This window comes from Myotis myotis, unplaced genomic scaffold, assembly GCF_014108235.1.
Source record: "Myotis myotis isolate mMyoMyo1 unplaced genomic scaffold, mMyoMyo1.p scaffold_m19_p_12, whole genome shotgun sequence".
Lineage (NCBI taxonomy): Eukaryota > Metazoa > Chordata > Mammalia > Chiroptera > Vespertilionidae > Myotis > Myotis myotis.
Window position 1 is genome coordinate 27,717,124 of NW_023416316.1, and position 15,144 is coordinate 27,732,267.

Here is a 15,144-nt window from a genome sequence, read left to right on the forward strand (position 1 = left end):
GGGAGTGGGGGCGGCCGGGGAGTGGTCAATGGGGGAAAAAGGAGACTTATGTAATACTTTAAACAATAAAGAATTTAAAAAATGTATAACCCAATTAAAAACTGGGCAAAGAATCTGAATAGACATTTCTCCAAAGACCTACAAATGGTCAATAAGCACATGAAAAGATGCTCAATATCATTAGTCATTAGAGAAATAAAAATCACAACACTTCACCCCCACTATATTAGCTAAGATAAAAGACAGTAACAAATGTTGGTGGGGATGTGGAGAAACTGGAACCTCAAACATTGCTGCAGCGATGTAAAATGGTGCCATGCGGCCACTTTGGAAAAACAGTCTGGCAGTTCTTCAAAATGTTAAACATAAAGTTACCATATGAGCCAGCCATCCTACTCCTAGGTATATACTCAAGAGAAATTAAAACATATATTTACACAAAAGCTTGTATATGAATATTCATAGCAACATTATAAATATGTACAGTAGCCAAAAAAGTGGGAATACAAATGTCCATCAACGAATAATAGATGGACATAATGTAGTATATACACATAACAGAATATTATTTAGCAATAAAAGGAATGAAATACTAATACATGCTACAGCATGAATGAACACTAAAATGCTAAGTGAAAGAAAGCAGTCATAAAAGGCTTCTTTGTATGATGTTGTATGAGTCCATTTATATGAAATGTCCACAACAGGCAAATCAACAGAAATAGAATGTAAATGAGTAGTTGCCAGGGACTGGAATCCTGGGATGCGGAGTGATTGCAAATGGGCATGGAGGTTCTTTTTGGGGTGATGCAAATACTCTGAAATTAGACAGTGGTGATGGTTACAAAAGTCTGTGAATAAAATCAAAACCGGAATTTTATGGTATGTCATTATCTCTCAATTTTATAAAAGGGTGGATTCTATGGCATATGAATTATAACTTAATAAAGCTGTTATTTAAAATTGATGTTTCTACCTCTCTCTCCTTCTCCCTTCCTCTCTGAGATCAATTAAAAAATATATTAAAAAACAAACAAAAAAGTTTTAAGATTTATTAAAAGAAAAGAAAAGAGAGGAGCAGCCACCTTAAAGTGTGGGGTTTTGTAGAGAGAGGTAAAATGGATTTTTTAAAGTTTTGCTATGAGATCATTTTCCCTTCACTCCTCCCATCTTTTCTATTCCTTTGCCGGGAAAACTTTGGGCTCAAATACATATGCCACAAAGATAACAGAAAGTTGGAAACAACCTAAAATTTCAATAATAGTCCATTTAAAAATGTACAGAGCAGGATATCATTAAAATAATGTGTTAATATGATCACTGACTTGGGAAAATGTTCACAAAATATTAAGTGAAAATAGCAGATCACAAACAGCACTACAGTCTGACACCATTTTTGTAAATAAATATATCTAAATCCGTCTTAGTGCAGGCTGCTATAACAGTACCTCAGACTGGGTGGCTTATCAAAGGCAGACATTTATTTCTCACAGTTCTGGATGCTGGGAAGTCCAGCATCAAGGTGCCAGCATGGCTGTGTCCTGGTGAAAGCCCTCTCTGGTACACACTGGCACCTTCCTGCTGTGTCCCCACAGGACATAAGGGACAAGGGCTCTCTTGGGAGCTTGCTTTATAAGGGCACTAATCCCATTCATGAAGGCTATGCCCTCATGACCCAATGACCTCCCAAAGGCCCCCCTCTTACTCTCATTACCTTTGGGAGTTAGGATTCAACATATGAATTTTGGGGGACACAGACATTCAGACCATAGTGGTATGCATGGAAGAAAATTCAAAAGCATATACAACAAATGTTAACAATGCTTATCTCTGTTGAGTGATTTTGGATTATTTTTAATTTTATTCTTTTGTTTCATCTTTATTTTCTAATTTGTATATCATAAATACCCATTACGTACATAATTCAAACAGTTTTTTTTCCCTTTAAACACCACAGATACCATGGTTCAAGGGTTGGGGAGGGGGCTTCCCTTTACATATGGTATTAGGTTTCCCTAGGACCCAGGCCATAATCCAAGGTCTGGACTAACAGGAGCATAGAAAACTTTCTTGTACATATAGCAGTAATTTTAGGAGTACCTATGGGCTACAGCCATCACTTGATTTTCAAAGAATATTTCCCCCCTTTTAAAGCACCATTTTCAAGAGGGATTCACAAGTATATACACATAGGAATTTATGATTCTGACCCACAAAACTATTACTGGATCATACATGCATTCAAATGGAAAAACATAGTGACATACAGAGTCTAGACAGAAAGCTGATCCTCTCAACCAGGGACCAGGAACAAATGGATATGGAAGGTGATGAAGAACCTTTGGCTGGAGGGCTCTGACAGTTGTATTATAATATCATGTTTACATATCTGTCTCCCAGACTGTTCTTGAGGTCAAAAACTGTGATACAGCTAACTCTGTGTCCCCAGAACCCACACATAGTGCTTGGAACACAGTAGGTGCTTGGTTATTTGTTGACTCCAATTTTATCCATTTAAAAATTGACTTGTCTTTTTTTTTTTTAATTGAAGTTAGGAGTTTTTAAAAATTTATTCCGGATATAAGCCTTTTTCAGGTATACAGGGTGTTCCTCCAAAATGTATACACACTTTAAGAGCTGAAGCTTAATTTTGAAAATGAAATGTATTTTAATAAATACGCCTTTATAATTACTCAAAGTGTGTGCATACATTTTTGGGGGACACCCATTATGTCTTGAAAATATCTTCTCTCAGCCTGTGGCTTTGCCCATTTGTTTTCCTAATAGTTTTATTTATTTTTTCAAATAATAGAAACTTTTTTTAAAAAGAAACTTTTAATTTTATGAAGTTTCATTAAGCCTTTTTTTTTTCTTTTAGGGCTAAAGCTTTCTATTTCTCATCTAAGAAATCTTTGCCTATCCTAAGATCATAAATAACATTTCCCGTTTTACCCCTTAAAGCTGTATAATTTTAGCTTTTCATTTAGGTTATACCAAATCTTATTTTAAGTATAAAAGTCTTTCACTGGTTTATTTTATTTTATTTCATATTTTTGTATCTCAGGGGTCTTACTCCTTCCTGATTTCCACACAACCAAGGGAAATGCCTGCCAATCATTCCTCCATAGACAACTCTAGTTCAGCCAACTAAGGTGAAGTTCTGTAGGCATCTCATGAGATTTTATATCCATGAGTCCCCCACCCTCAAACTTTCACACGCACATTTTTATGTATGTCATCTCACTGATCCTCACAACTCACCAAAGTGGGCAGAACCACTCTCATTTTAAAAAAATAAGGAAATCGACACCCAGAAAAATAAAATGACTTGCCCAAGATCACTGTGAATAAATGACACCATTAAGATGGGACTCAGGAATCCTAGCCTTCGGCTTTTTTCTCTTGCTCAGTTAAGAATGTAATGAGAATATAGTGTACAGGTGACTTATTTCAAATACCACAGAGCACATTTAGCAAGAACACACCTCTCTGACTTCTTCCCTGGGAGTGACTTGTTTGTTCCATAACAAGACAAGTTTAATACTGTGGCCCGTGAGCTCTAATAAAGGTGAAGGGAAAACAAGGAGGTGGAAGAGCTCTTTCCATAAGAGCTTCTTACATAATTTGCATTTACCCACTTTTCTTTTTCTAATCCCACTGTCCCTTTCATATCACTGCTCCAGGCTCTAATAACACTCCTCAATCCCACCTCTTGCCCTAGTTCCCAGCCCTCATGTCTCTGCCCCATTCACAGTTCCCCAATCCCTTCCCCCTGCTCTGAAGTTCATATTCCTCAGTGCTTCGTGGAACTAACACCTTCCTACAACTTCCCAGTATACTCCTCAACCATACATGTGCATAATTAGGACATTTTCCCCATTGATTTCTAGAGAGAATGGGAGGGAGAGAGAGAAACATAGATGTGAGAGAGACACACCGATTGGTTGTCTCCTGCACATGCCCCTATTGGCGCTGGGGAACCTGCAACGGAGGTACATGCCCTTGGATAGGGAATCAAATTCGAGACCCTGCCGTCCGCAGGCTGCCACTCTAACCACTCAGCAAACCGGCCAGGGCTTAGCGTATGTTTTTGAATCTCCCACTAAGGTGGTCAAAGGAAATGAGAATTTAAGGAACTCTTTCTATCTGCTCAGCGATAGGGTAACTCTGGGCAGGAAATGTTCCTAAACTTCAAAGACAGGTTTCCCTGACTTTGATCATCAGCATTTTCAGCCACAGAACCCCTCCCCTCTTTCCTTGGCCTCCTAAAGGAGGATGGGGAAGACAGCGGCGCTCAGCTGCTGCTCTGCAGCAACCTGACCTTGACCTGAGGCCCCAGGAGGAGCCGCAGTAGGACCGATAACCTTTTTCCTGCCAGGGTCCTCTCGTGGGCAGGAATGGAGGGAAGACAGCAGGAGGGTGAATTCGGGAGTGTCAGCTTATGCTCAGGTCTCCTCCTGTTAGAAATCTAAGTCTGTATAAGAAGACTGATTAAAACAGGTCGGGTGCCCTGGGCATTACCGGGACTGCCTCCCCCTCCTTCCCCCACACTGTGGAGCCTCTTGGTCAAAACATTCTTTTTCACTCCATCCATCCTTACTGGAGCCTGGCGGTTCCCATAGTGCCAGCCGATACAGTATGTGTGTCTATGTGCATGTATGCATGCGTGGAAAGAAAGGATGGGCTGCATGCTTCCCGGCCCTTCCTCTTGAAAGCTGCATGGATCCTTGCTTATTCTCCATCATAAACTTACAACGGTTCTTGTGGTGTCTCCTCCCATTAAGCCTTTGTTTCTAGATCTGACCCCCTCCGCCAGGACCCGCACTATAGCAGCTTCATTAGAAATGCCCAGAAAGGAAGGAGAGGCTCTTCTACTTCTACACACACACACACAGCAACACACACACACACACACACACACACACACACACACACACACACACACACACACACCATTAGCCCAGCCTCTGCTTCTACCCATCTCTGCACCGCAGCCCGATATATGCATGGATGAGCTCGTCTAATGTCTGCCTCTCATGCTCGATCTCACTCTCTTTTTAGGAAGGACAAAGCCAACCCTAGAAACCAGGGTCCAAATGTGCTGATCCGTTATCCTTCGATGGCGCCCCGCCCCTCCCCCAGCCCGGCTGAGCCATACCTCTGTAAGGAGCCGCGCTGAACCCCAAGCTGCTCCGTTTGCACTCCGACCAAGCGCTACCGTGACAGTTCCAGCTGAGGGACCACACAGCGGGGACGGGGCTGGTTTCTTACGGTCTGGTTTCTGTTAATACAATGGCATCGTTGCTAATGCAAGGAGGCTGCGCAATCCCAGCCCCAATATCCTTGCCGCTGCCGCTGGTGCTGCGGTGACGTTGCTGCTAAGGGAAGGGGGGAGGGAGGAGCAGGCGTGCCCACAGCACCGCTCAGCCTCCCTCCCTGTCAGTCCCCGAGGGCCGTCAGCCCAGGGAAGGGGGAGGGCAGTCAGTCGGCGCTGCAAGACGGGAACTCTCAAGGCAGCAAAGGTTTTAGGGAGAACACTGGGCCTAGCTCCTCTCTTGTCCTTCAGAGTCTCAGGAAAAAGTCTGGGCAGAGGCTTAGAGTTTCCTTCCTTCCTGCGGCCCCTCCTTTTAGATTTTAGCCAGAAACCGCTCCCTCCTCTTTTGCCCACTCTGAATGACTTCTTGTTTTCCAGCGTTTTCCTTTCACTGGGATTCCAGACTAGCCTCAGGGTGGAGCTGCCAGCTGGGCGGGGATTCCTGAAGCCCTGAAGGGAGGCTGCAGGGACCAGCAGCCAAAGCAAGTTCAGTCTTTAAGGAGGGGATGCCCGCCTGGAGCCTCTTAGTCTGTTTCAGAAAAAAGACTGGGTCAGCTCTAGCCGGTTTGGCTCAGTGGCGGACTGAAAGGTCCCAGGTTCAATTCCGGTCAAGGGCATGCACCTTGGTTGCGGGCACATCCCCAGTAGGAGGTGTGCAGGAGGCAGCTGATCGATGCTTCTCTCCCATGGATGTTTCTAACTCTCTATCCCTCTCCCTTCCTCTGTAAAAAGACTGGGTCATAGGCAGGCTTCTTCTACACACTGCAGGGTCTTCAGGGGGTCTGCCAATGTAAATGGAGTAGAACCGCCCCCTCTCACCTAATCAATCAGCTTTTGGTCAGTGCTGAGTAGGGTCTGTGGGGAGGCAGCATCCATCCGGCCAACAGGGTGGGGGGCCTATTTTCTAGGGAAAGGAAGTGGACTCCCCTAGGTCAGAAAAAAAAAAATCTCTTCTGCCTGTAGACCTATAGAGCCCTTTAACCCTTCCCTGCTTCACCCTCCTCAGGTTCGGGGCCAGGTTTGTGGGAATCAATAAACAGGAGAGAAGCCACAGCCAGAGCCAGTTACACAGTAAGTAGCAGCATGTCTCTGTCCACTTCATGCCACTGCCCGCTGCTGCCACCCTTGAACACAGAGGTGGTCTCAAGCTGGGCTTGGCCCCTGAGCACTAGCCCTGCGTAGGGCTCCTCCCGGTGTTGACCACTCTCTGGACTCCAGAGCCATGCCCTTGGATTTCAGGTCACTAGAAAGAGGGCTTGGGTCCACTGGCCAGGAACATAGCGCCACCACACAGGATCCAGGAGAGACAGAGTTCCTTTCCCCTTATTGCTTCTTCTATATCCGATGACAGTGGTCGGCAAACTCATTAGTCAACAGAGCCAAATATCAACAGTACAACGATTGAAATTTCTTTTGAGAGCAACATTTTTTAAACTTAAACTATATAGGTAGGTACATTGTTATTAACTTAATTAGGGTACTCCTAAGGCTTAGAAAGAGCCACACTCAAGGGGCCAAAGAGCCACATGTGGCTCGCGAGCCACAGTTTGCCGACCACGGCCCTATGAGACTCATGTGTTCACCGATGATAGGATGAGATGAGCTGAATTGTACAGAGAAGAACAGAAGTGGCTAAAATGCCAAAACCTATCTCCAACCAAGACTTGTCTGAGGGGCCATGGACCCTTGATCCTACAAAGCAGGAAACAACAAGGAAGGGGAGAGCGGGAGGCTGCTGTTCATGAAACTAACTATTAATGACCCTTGCAGGGAAAGTAAAAGGAGTAGAAATGGTGTAACTATACTTCCCTCTCCCCTCGCTGATTCTGACCTCAAAAGGGTTTGAGTGCGCTGCTGCAGATTAGGGCAAAGTCAAGTTCCATGACCAAGTGCTTGGAGTTCTAACTTATTATAAGAGATCCGGGCCCAGGGTCCCGGGCCCAGAAATTTCTGTGAGGCTAAGCCATGCATTGCACTGGACAGCCACGACTTATGCAGTGTTCCCGTTGCCTACATAGAAGGTGGTAGCTCTCATATTTGCCGTACTTGGCTTATTCATTACAGGCCGCGTTGTCACCCACTTTCCACCTACTATTGCCTGAGATCTATAGGGCTTCTGATGAAAGATCAAATTATTTAAATACAAACACTATCACATTATAAACCTCAACTGCCTCTTAACTAGTCTTCTCACTTGCAATTTACCTTCTAGTAATGCCAGATTCATCTAGCTAAAGCACCTTCTTTTTTCAATATGTCACTCCTCCTGTCCCTTTTAATGGTCTCTCATTACCCAGAGAATCAAGTTCAAACTCCTCATTTTGGCTTTCAAGGCTCTACATCTTCCTTTTCTACTCCTTCTCTACCCAACCTTACTTCCTTCATCCCATCATTTAGTCCTTCAAACCTGTTTCATAAGCTCATTTCCACTTTGTTCAGATTCTCCTGCCTGTTATAGTTGTCTATACTCAGAATTATCCAAAACCTACACGGCCCAGATCATCTCCTCCATCAAATCTTCACTGATCACCCCAGAGCCAGAAATTATCTTTCTGTCTTCTGAAAATATGGCTGCCGGTTGTTGAGTTTACAGACAAAAAACAAAACAAAAAAAAAACCCGTACAGAAACCAGGGGATCAATATAGAATTGCCAATTTCTCATATTGCCAAGTAGCATCATTTAAAAACACACACAAACCTTACATCAGCCTGGCTGGTGTGGCTCAGTGTTGAGCTTTGAACCAGGAACCAAGAGGTCACTGGTTCCATTCCCAGTGAGGGCACATGGGTTGCGGGCTCAACCCCCCAGTAGGTGATATGCAGGAGGCAGCCAATGTTTCTCTCATCAATGTTTCTATCTATCTCCCTCCCTTCCTCTCTCTCTAGAACAGCGGTTCTCAACCTGTGGGTTGCAACCCCTTTGGTGGTCGAACAACCCTTTCACAGGGGTCGCCTAAGACCATCCTGCATATCAGATATTTACATTATGATTCATAACAGTAGCAACATTACAGTTATGAAGTAGCAACAAAAATAAATTTAAGGTTGGGTCACAACATGAGGAACTGTATTTATTTAAAGGGCCAGAAGGTTGAGAACCACTGCTCTAAAATAAATAAAAGACATATTTACAAAGACACACACATTACATCAACTATCATCAGAAACTAACATCAGTCCACAACAGGTTTAAGGATTAAGGAAATCATTTCTCACTTGACTATCATTCTTTTCTTTTTTTTGCATTCTGCCTAATGTCTCTTAAAGACTGCACACTCCAAGTTATATTCATCTTTGTATCCCCAATATTCAGTGCATAGGACGGTATAATTTTTATTTTGTGTTCCTTATAAAACCTAGCACCATGCTTGGTATTTGGAGGTGGTTAGCAATAGTCTTGTTCAAGAAGAATAATCCAAAAAGAGATGTGCCTTGAGTGTAAATGAATGTGTGGTGGGTAGTTCTGACTCAAAAAGCTTGGAAGAGAAGACCCCTGCTGTTCATGTAAAAAAAAAAAAAAAAAAAAAAAAGGTCAAGTTTAAAAAAGTATCATTAAATATTGGGGGATCAATTAACAAATTATAAAAATGTTGAAGCACTGTGTTGTACATTTGAAACTAAAATAAAATCATATTGGATGTCAAAAACAAAAAAAAAAGCTTAGGAAAAAAAATAACTCTTCATGACCTTGAGTTAGGCAACACATTCTTAGACAATAAAAAATAGTAAGGCTAACTTCAAAAAAAATTAAAACATTTCTGCATCAAAGGACACAATCAAGATAGTGAAAACACAACCCACAGACTGGGAGAAAATATTTACAAATCACATATCTGATAAGGAAATTCTATCCAGAATATATTAAAAATTCTTACCACTCAACAATAAAAAGAACATAACCCAATTAAAATATGGGCAAAGGATCTGAATAGGCATTTCTCCAAAGAAAACATACAAATGGCCAGTAGCACATTAAAAGAATCTCAACAACGTAGTTATTAGGGAAGTGCAAAAGAAAATTAAAATGAGATACCACTTTACCATACTAGACTGACTAAAATAAAAAAGACAATAACAAGTGTTGATGATGCAGAGAAATTGGAACCCTCATATACTGCTGGAAGGATTTGAAAATGGTGTGATCACTTTGTCTTTTATCTTAGCCATCACTGGCATTGTCAACCCAGGAACCTCAGATAATTCCCCCTTTCTTTTGTTTCAACACCAAGATTCTTTAAAAAATGAACTATGTTAACTCTTTTTTTTCTAATCACTTCTTAAGCACCAGAAGTCTGCCTTCTTATAATACTTGAACTGTCTGAAGCAGTATAATTTTTGAACTTACAATATTTAAAATGTCTGACACTTTGGGTGGTGAACACATAATACAATATACAGATGATGTATTATAGACTTGTATACCTGAAACCTATTTAATCTTATTAACCAATCTCACTCCAATAAATTTAATAAAAATTAAAAAATAAAAGATAGCACGTCCTATATAATAAAAGGCTAATATGCAAATCAACCAAACGGCCGAACAACCGGTCGCTGTGACAGGCACTGACCACCAGGGGACAGACACTCAATGCAGGAGCTGCCACCTGGTGGTCAGTGCGCTCCCTCTGTGGAGCTGGGCTCACAGCTGGTGAGTGTAGCAGCAGTGGCGGGAGCCTCTCCCACCTCTGCGGCAGTGCTAAGGACCCCTTGGGGGATGTCTGACTACGGGCTTAGGCCTGCAGGGAGCAGGCCTAAGCCAGCAGGCGGAATCCCCCAAGGGGTTCTGGACTGTGAGAGGGCGCAGGCTGGGCTGAGGGACCCCACCCCAGTGCACAAATGTCGTGCACCAGGCCTCTAGTTATTGTATAAAGAGCAGTGACCAAATATAGTACAAATTAATCCTTTTATTCATTACAAAAACCTACTGAAGTTGCTTCTTCTCTGAGCCTCAGTTTGTTTACCAATAAAATATGAATCATCATAAAAAATAAAATAAAATAAATAAAATGTCTGACACTATTTACCTCACATTACTATAATAATGTTTACTGCAGTATTACTTACAACAGCAAACAAACAAACAAACAAACAAAACAAAAGACACCTGAAAATATTCTAAATATCCAATAGAAAAATGGATAATTAAATAGTGGTCTAGCAATGCAATGGAATATAGTGGAACGATAGAAATTATGTTTATAATAAATGTTTTCTGGTACCGAAAAAGGCTTAAAAGAGAATTAACAAGTAGGATATCAGATTATATAGACCTTTGCTACTTTCATTACAGTGAACAAGATATTAAGGGACTCCCTTGTGCAAAAAAACTAAATTCTGTATAACATATACTTCAAAAAGCATTTCAGGACTCAGAGTAAAGAGGAGAAATTTCAGAATCTGCTTCCCCAGCCGGGGGAAAAAGTCATGAGCAAGGGGTAAGTAAGCAAGGGGGAGGACCAGAGTTCCTCGTGGGCCAATTTCCCAAGCATTCTAACTGTGTGGTCAGAACGACAAGCTTTGGACCACTAGAAAGGTGAGGCAGCTAAATTTGAGACTCCCACATGAAGCTGAGACCCTCAAAAGAAGCTCAAGTGAGCCAGGATTGGTGGTTCCCTACAACTTCTGGCAGAAGCAGAAACAAATCTTCTCTGGAGGAAAATATCCCCAACTATGTTGATGGGATTCTCAAAATTAAAGAGCAAGCAAAAATTAGTTTACATCAAAGATCATGAATGTACATGTAATCAAGATACTATGAGCAAGTGACAGAGCAAACAACAAATAATACATTTAAATGGCAAGAATTTCAGATACTGAGAATGTCAGATACAGAATACATATCAGCTATACAGGAAATGTTTTGAATAAAGGATAAAAATCTCAAAGATAACCTAGTAGCAAGAGATTATTAGAGAGATCCAGGGGTAGTGAAAATAAAACATATACGAATATAATCATTGGTTACTGAGCATTCCTATGCCTGGCCCAGCCTATTTTATGGGGAGTCACTAGGTGACAAAAAGGATGTGGAGACTAAGGGGAGATAACATCACACCTCCTGCAATGGATCTAACAGTAGCCTACTCAAAACAGTGTGTGAAAGTGCTCTACAAACTATAAACGCTTTACAGAAATGCTAGCATCCATTGATAATTTTTGACTGAATTGGTTATTTACTCTGATGGTTGAAAGATAATGATTTTCTATTATTCCTGCTACATTTATTAGTTGTCATTCTAGTGTAAGAAAGATTTACCCCTTCCTTCCTTCCTTCCTTCCTTCCTTCCTTCCTTCCTTCCTTCCTTCCTTCCTTCCATTATTTATTTGGTATCAGTACAGACTCTGGGATTCCTTTTTAAAATTCAATGGGTCATAAACTATTGCTGATATTCTTGATTTTGATGCTCCAACTGTCCAGATTTGGCACTATTTGCTTTTATTTTTTTTCATTGTGAAGACCTTTTCAAAATTACTATTTATTTTGGAATCATTTTTAGAAAAGTTGCAGAGATAGTTCAGCATTCCTGAATGTCCTTCAACCAGTTCTCCTAATGCTACCATCTTACATAATCATAGTACATTTGCCAAAACAAAAAGTTAACATCGAGTACATTACTATTGACTAAACTTGCAGGCTACTTGGATTTTGCCAGTTTTCCCATTAATGTCCTTTTTCTATCACTTGACTTTTTAAAAAATCTAAATGTATATAAAACTTTCATTAATTAAAAAACAAAATAGCCCGGCCAGTGTGGCTCAGTGGTTGAGCATCAAACTATGAACCAGGAGGACACGTTTCTATTCCCCGTCAGGGCACATGCCTGGGTTTTGGGCCTGACCCCCAGTGTAGGACATGCAGGAGGCAGCCAATCAGTGATTCTCTCTCATCATTGACGCTTCTATCTTTCTCCCTTCTTCTCTAAAATCAATACAAAATATTTTAAAAAAAGAAAAAGATCTGCATTTCCCACATGAAGTAATGTTGAAAATCACCCAGGCTAACTTTTAGTGAAATCGCAGTACTAAAAAATACATAATCTATGCGGTCTTAGGCGACCTCTGTCCCCAGTCTTTCCCAATAATCACACTGCTTACCTTTCACGTCGGGATGTTCTTTGGAAATCAACAGGAAGGACCTTTGCTTGTGTTGACCTAGTATTCTCTACACCAGCAACAACCTATGTTAGGTAGCTCCTTTTAGACATGTTTTCATCTCAGACTGCATGATTGATTCCAACGGGAAAAGTCAGAAGTGCTCAAAGCATAACAAATCAAAATAAACTATGATACACTATCTACTCTTCTCTGATCTAGAAGCTTCCCAAGGTCATTAATTAATGTCATCTCGGGAGTCAATCAATCAATTAGTCAAATAAACAAGCAAGCCACAAGTACTGTGTGGCTCCTACTGTGTATAAAGCACCATGATGGATGTTCCGGATTAAAAGCCCAACTTGAGTGGCTCAAAATTTTGTCAAAATCATTGCCAACATGCCTCTGGAGAGGGCTAGGGCAACAAGAACGATGTTTCAGGATGTGAGATAAGGGTTAGTGCAATGGTTTCAAACTTTTTCAGCCCCAACATAAAACATAAAACATAAAACAGCCCCAATACATAAAACAGAACTACTCTGGTGGAAGGAGGGAGGCCTAAAGGCCCAGACGCTCCAACTCTCGGGCCTAGAGGAAGAGATTCTGAAAACCTGGACGAAGGCAAGCATGAGCATGGCTTGTTGGGGTTGGAGAACTGGGGGCTGGGACAGATGATTAACTGTTAGAAAGCGTCTCTTGACTCTTTCTTCATGGCTCTCAAATCAAATATGTTTGGGAAATGATGTCGATTAGTTGCACTAATAACAAAACTTACTTCTGAGTACAGAAATGGTCCTTCTGCATGAATTTGGAAAATCAGTTTGTAAACTGCCTACCAAAGTTCTGTGTGTTTATGGGCTATAAGATTTGTTGGAGACAAGTACTTACCTCTGAAATGTGTTGAAAGATGCTGAAAGAATGTGGAGATTTAAGAATTCGTGGTAATAGTGATCCTGGGGTTGTCTGGGCTGAGTTGCAAGGAAAGAATAAACAGGCTGTTAGATGCCTGAGAGCACCTGGCTATGGCACCAGGAGTCTGGTTCTACAAATGGAGTAGCAGCCACCCTCCAGGAGCTCATCTGCCTTTCCTCCGGGTTGGGTGTAGCTGCTCCTAGCTGAGGAGGCCACTGTTTTGAACTGTGCTATGCTATTTTGGACTAATAACAAGTGAGGCCAGCCAGCTGCTGGGAGTGTGGAAAGAGACCCAGCCTGAAGGGCTGTCCTAGACACACCCAGCTGCTTCCTTATCAGGCCTCTCAGATACAGAGTCCTCTTTCCAAGCACAGAGCTTGTTTTGCTGTTGGCTTCTCAGCAATGTTACAGAAAGGTTCAGCTAGAAGTTGATTCCTAAAAGTCAGTTACCAACATTCTAGAAGAAGCCTGGCTCTGAAGTAGAATGGGCTCCTTCCTAAAGCCACCTGGTGTGGGCATGTCTTCTTTCCCCCAAGTTCATCTCCTCTCTTATGAACTGGAAAGACGCAGGCATCTTTAATGCAGTCAGAACCACAGAGAATATCCAGGGGATGTGGACAAAAAGGGACCGCATGCTAACCTGACTAACTCAGGGAAGGCCTACATGGCGATCTTACAAACTCAAGAGACCTAAAGTAACCACAAAGGATGGTGTAGTCATGTCCTAAGCTGCTATCTTCCCTGACAAAGATCAACTTTGATCTTTCCCGAGCCTATTGTCTTTTTGATGTAAGATAACATACCTGTGGAAAGTCAGGGTAACTTGTAACTTCCCTTTCTGCAGACCCCTCAGGGCAGAACAAATGGCACCGGGGTGCAGACCACAGATTCCCTCATTGTTATTGTCATCTGTTAATTGTTGACTGTCAACTATCCTGCACCTACCTAAGAAAAAAGAAGTCTGTGTCTATCATTTTACTTTTTATCCAATCCCAGAGGTTTCCCCGCTGTACTTTCTCCCACCTCCCTCATCTATCACCAATTGAGTTCATGTAACCCACGTTCGGCTCCTCTTTTTTTTTTTTTAATATATTTTATTGATTTTTTACAGAGAGGAAGGGAGAGAGATAGAGAGTTAGAAACATCGATGAGAGAGGAACATCGATCAGCTGCCTCCTGCACATCTCCTACTGGGGATGTGCCCGCAACCCAGGTACATGCCCTTGACCGGAACCGAACCTGGGACCCTTCAGTCCACAGACCGACGCTCTATCCACTGAGCCAAACCGGTTTCGGCTCGGCTCCTCTTTTGATTGTAAAGTGTAAAACAAGGTGAAAAAACCCTCTTTCTCGGGAGCATTATCTGAATATGTTGAGATTCTGCTTCCCCCAAGTGTAGGCAGTTTGGCTCAAATAAACTCTCAAGAATTCCTTACAGATTTGAATGTTTCTTACGTTAACAGGGAGGAACCCCAACAGGTTCCAAGCCTTTAATTTCTTAGGCTCAGCTATGCTTGAAGCTCCAAAGACCCCAATTCAATGGTGGAGACTGCATCACTGGGAGTTACACCCAGGAAAAGAATAAACTAGAAGCCACTGACCCTCACTGAGTTGTAAAGGGTTGCTTCCCTTTATTCCATAAAAATCTGACAATAAACTCAACTTTGTCCCAGGGTCTCTCTGCTCCAAAGGGGATTATACCTAGAAAAAAAATTCTTCTCTTCCACTGATCCTGCCAGCAACTGTATACCTTTCTCCATTAGGTCAACCATCTGACTCCCTCCGTAGCCCAACTCATAATACCTATTTGGAGGCAGAGGGC

General features: G+C 42.0%; 1 protein-coding gene across 4 annotated transcripts in view; it reads right to left on the reverse strand.

Annotated features, from left to right (window-relative positions):
• The window catches only part of RUSC2 (RUN and SH3 domain containing 2), a 54,289-nt gene that overhangs the window by 17,024 nt on the left and 22,121 nt on the right, over positions 1 to 15,144 (reverse strand). The window contains exons 1-2 of one of the 4 annotated variants that reach the window (XM_036330464.1): positions 14,126 to 14,361; positions 13,299 to 13,378 (exon numbers count right to left, since the gene is read on the reverse strand). The exons of 1 other annotated variant lie outside the window; for it this stretch is intronic. The gene's annotated coding sequence lies outside the window, so the exon portion shown is untranslated. Of the gene's footprint in view, positions 1 to 5,158; positions 5,641 to 13,298; positions 13,379 to 14,125; positions 14,362 to 15,144 lie in introns of those variants that run through there. 2 more of the 4 variants (XM_036330461.1, XM_036330465.1) reach the window with 2 other exon arrangements.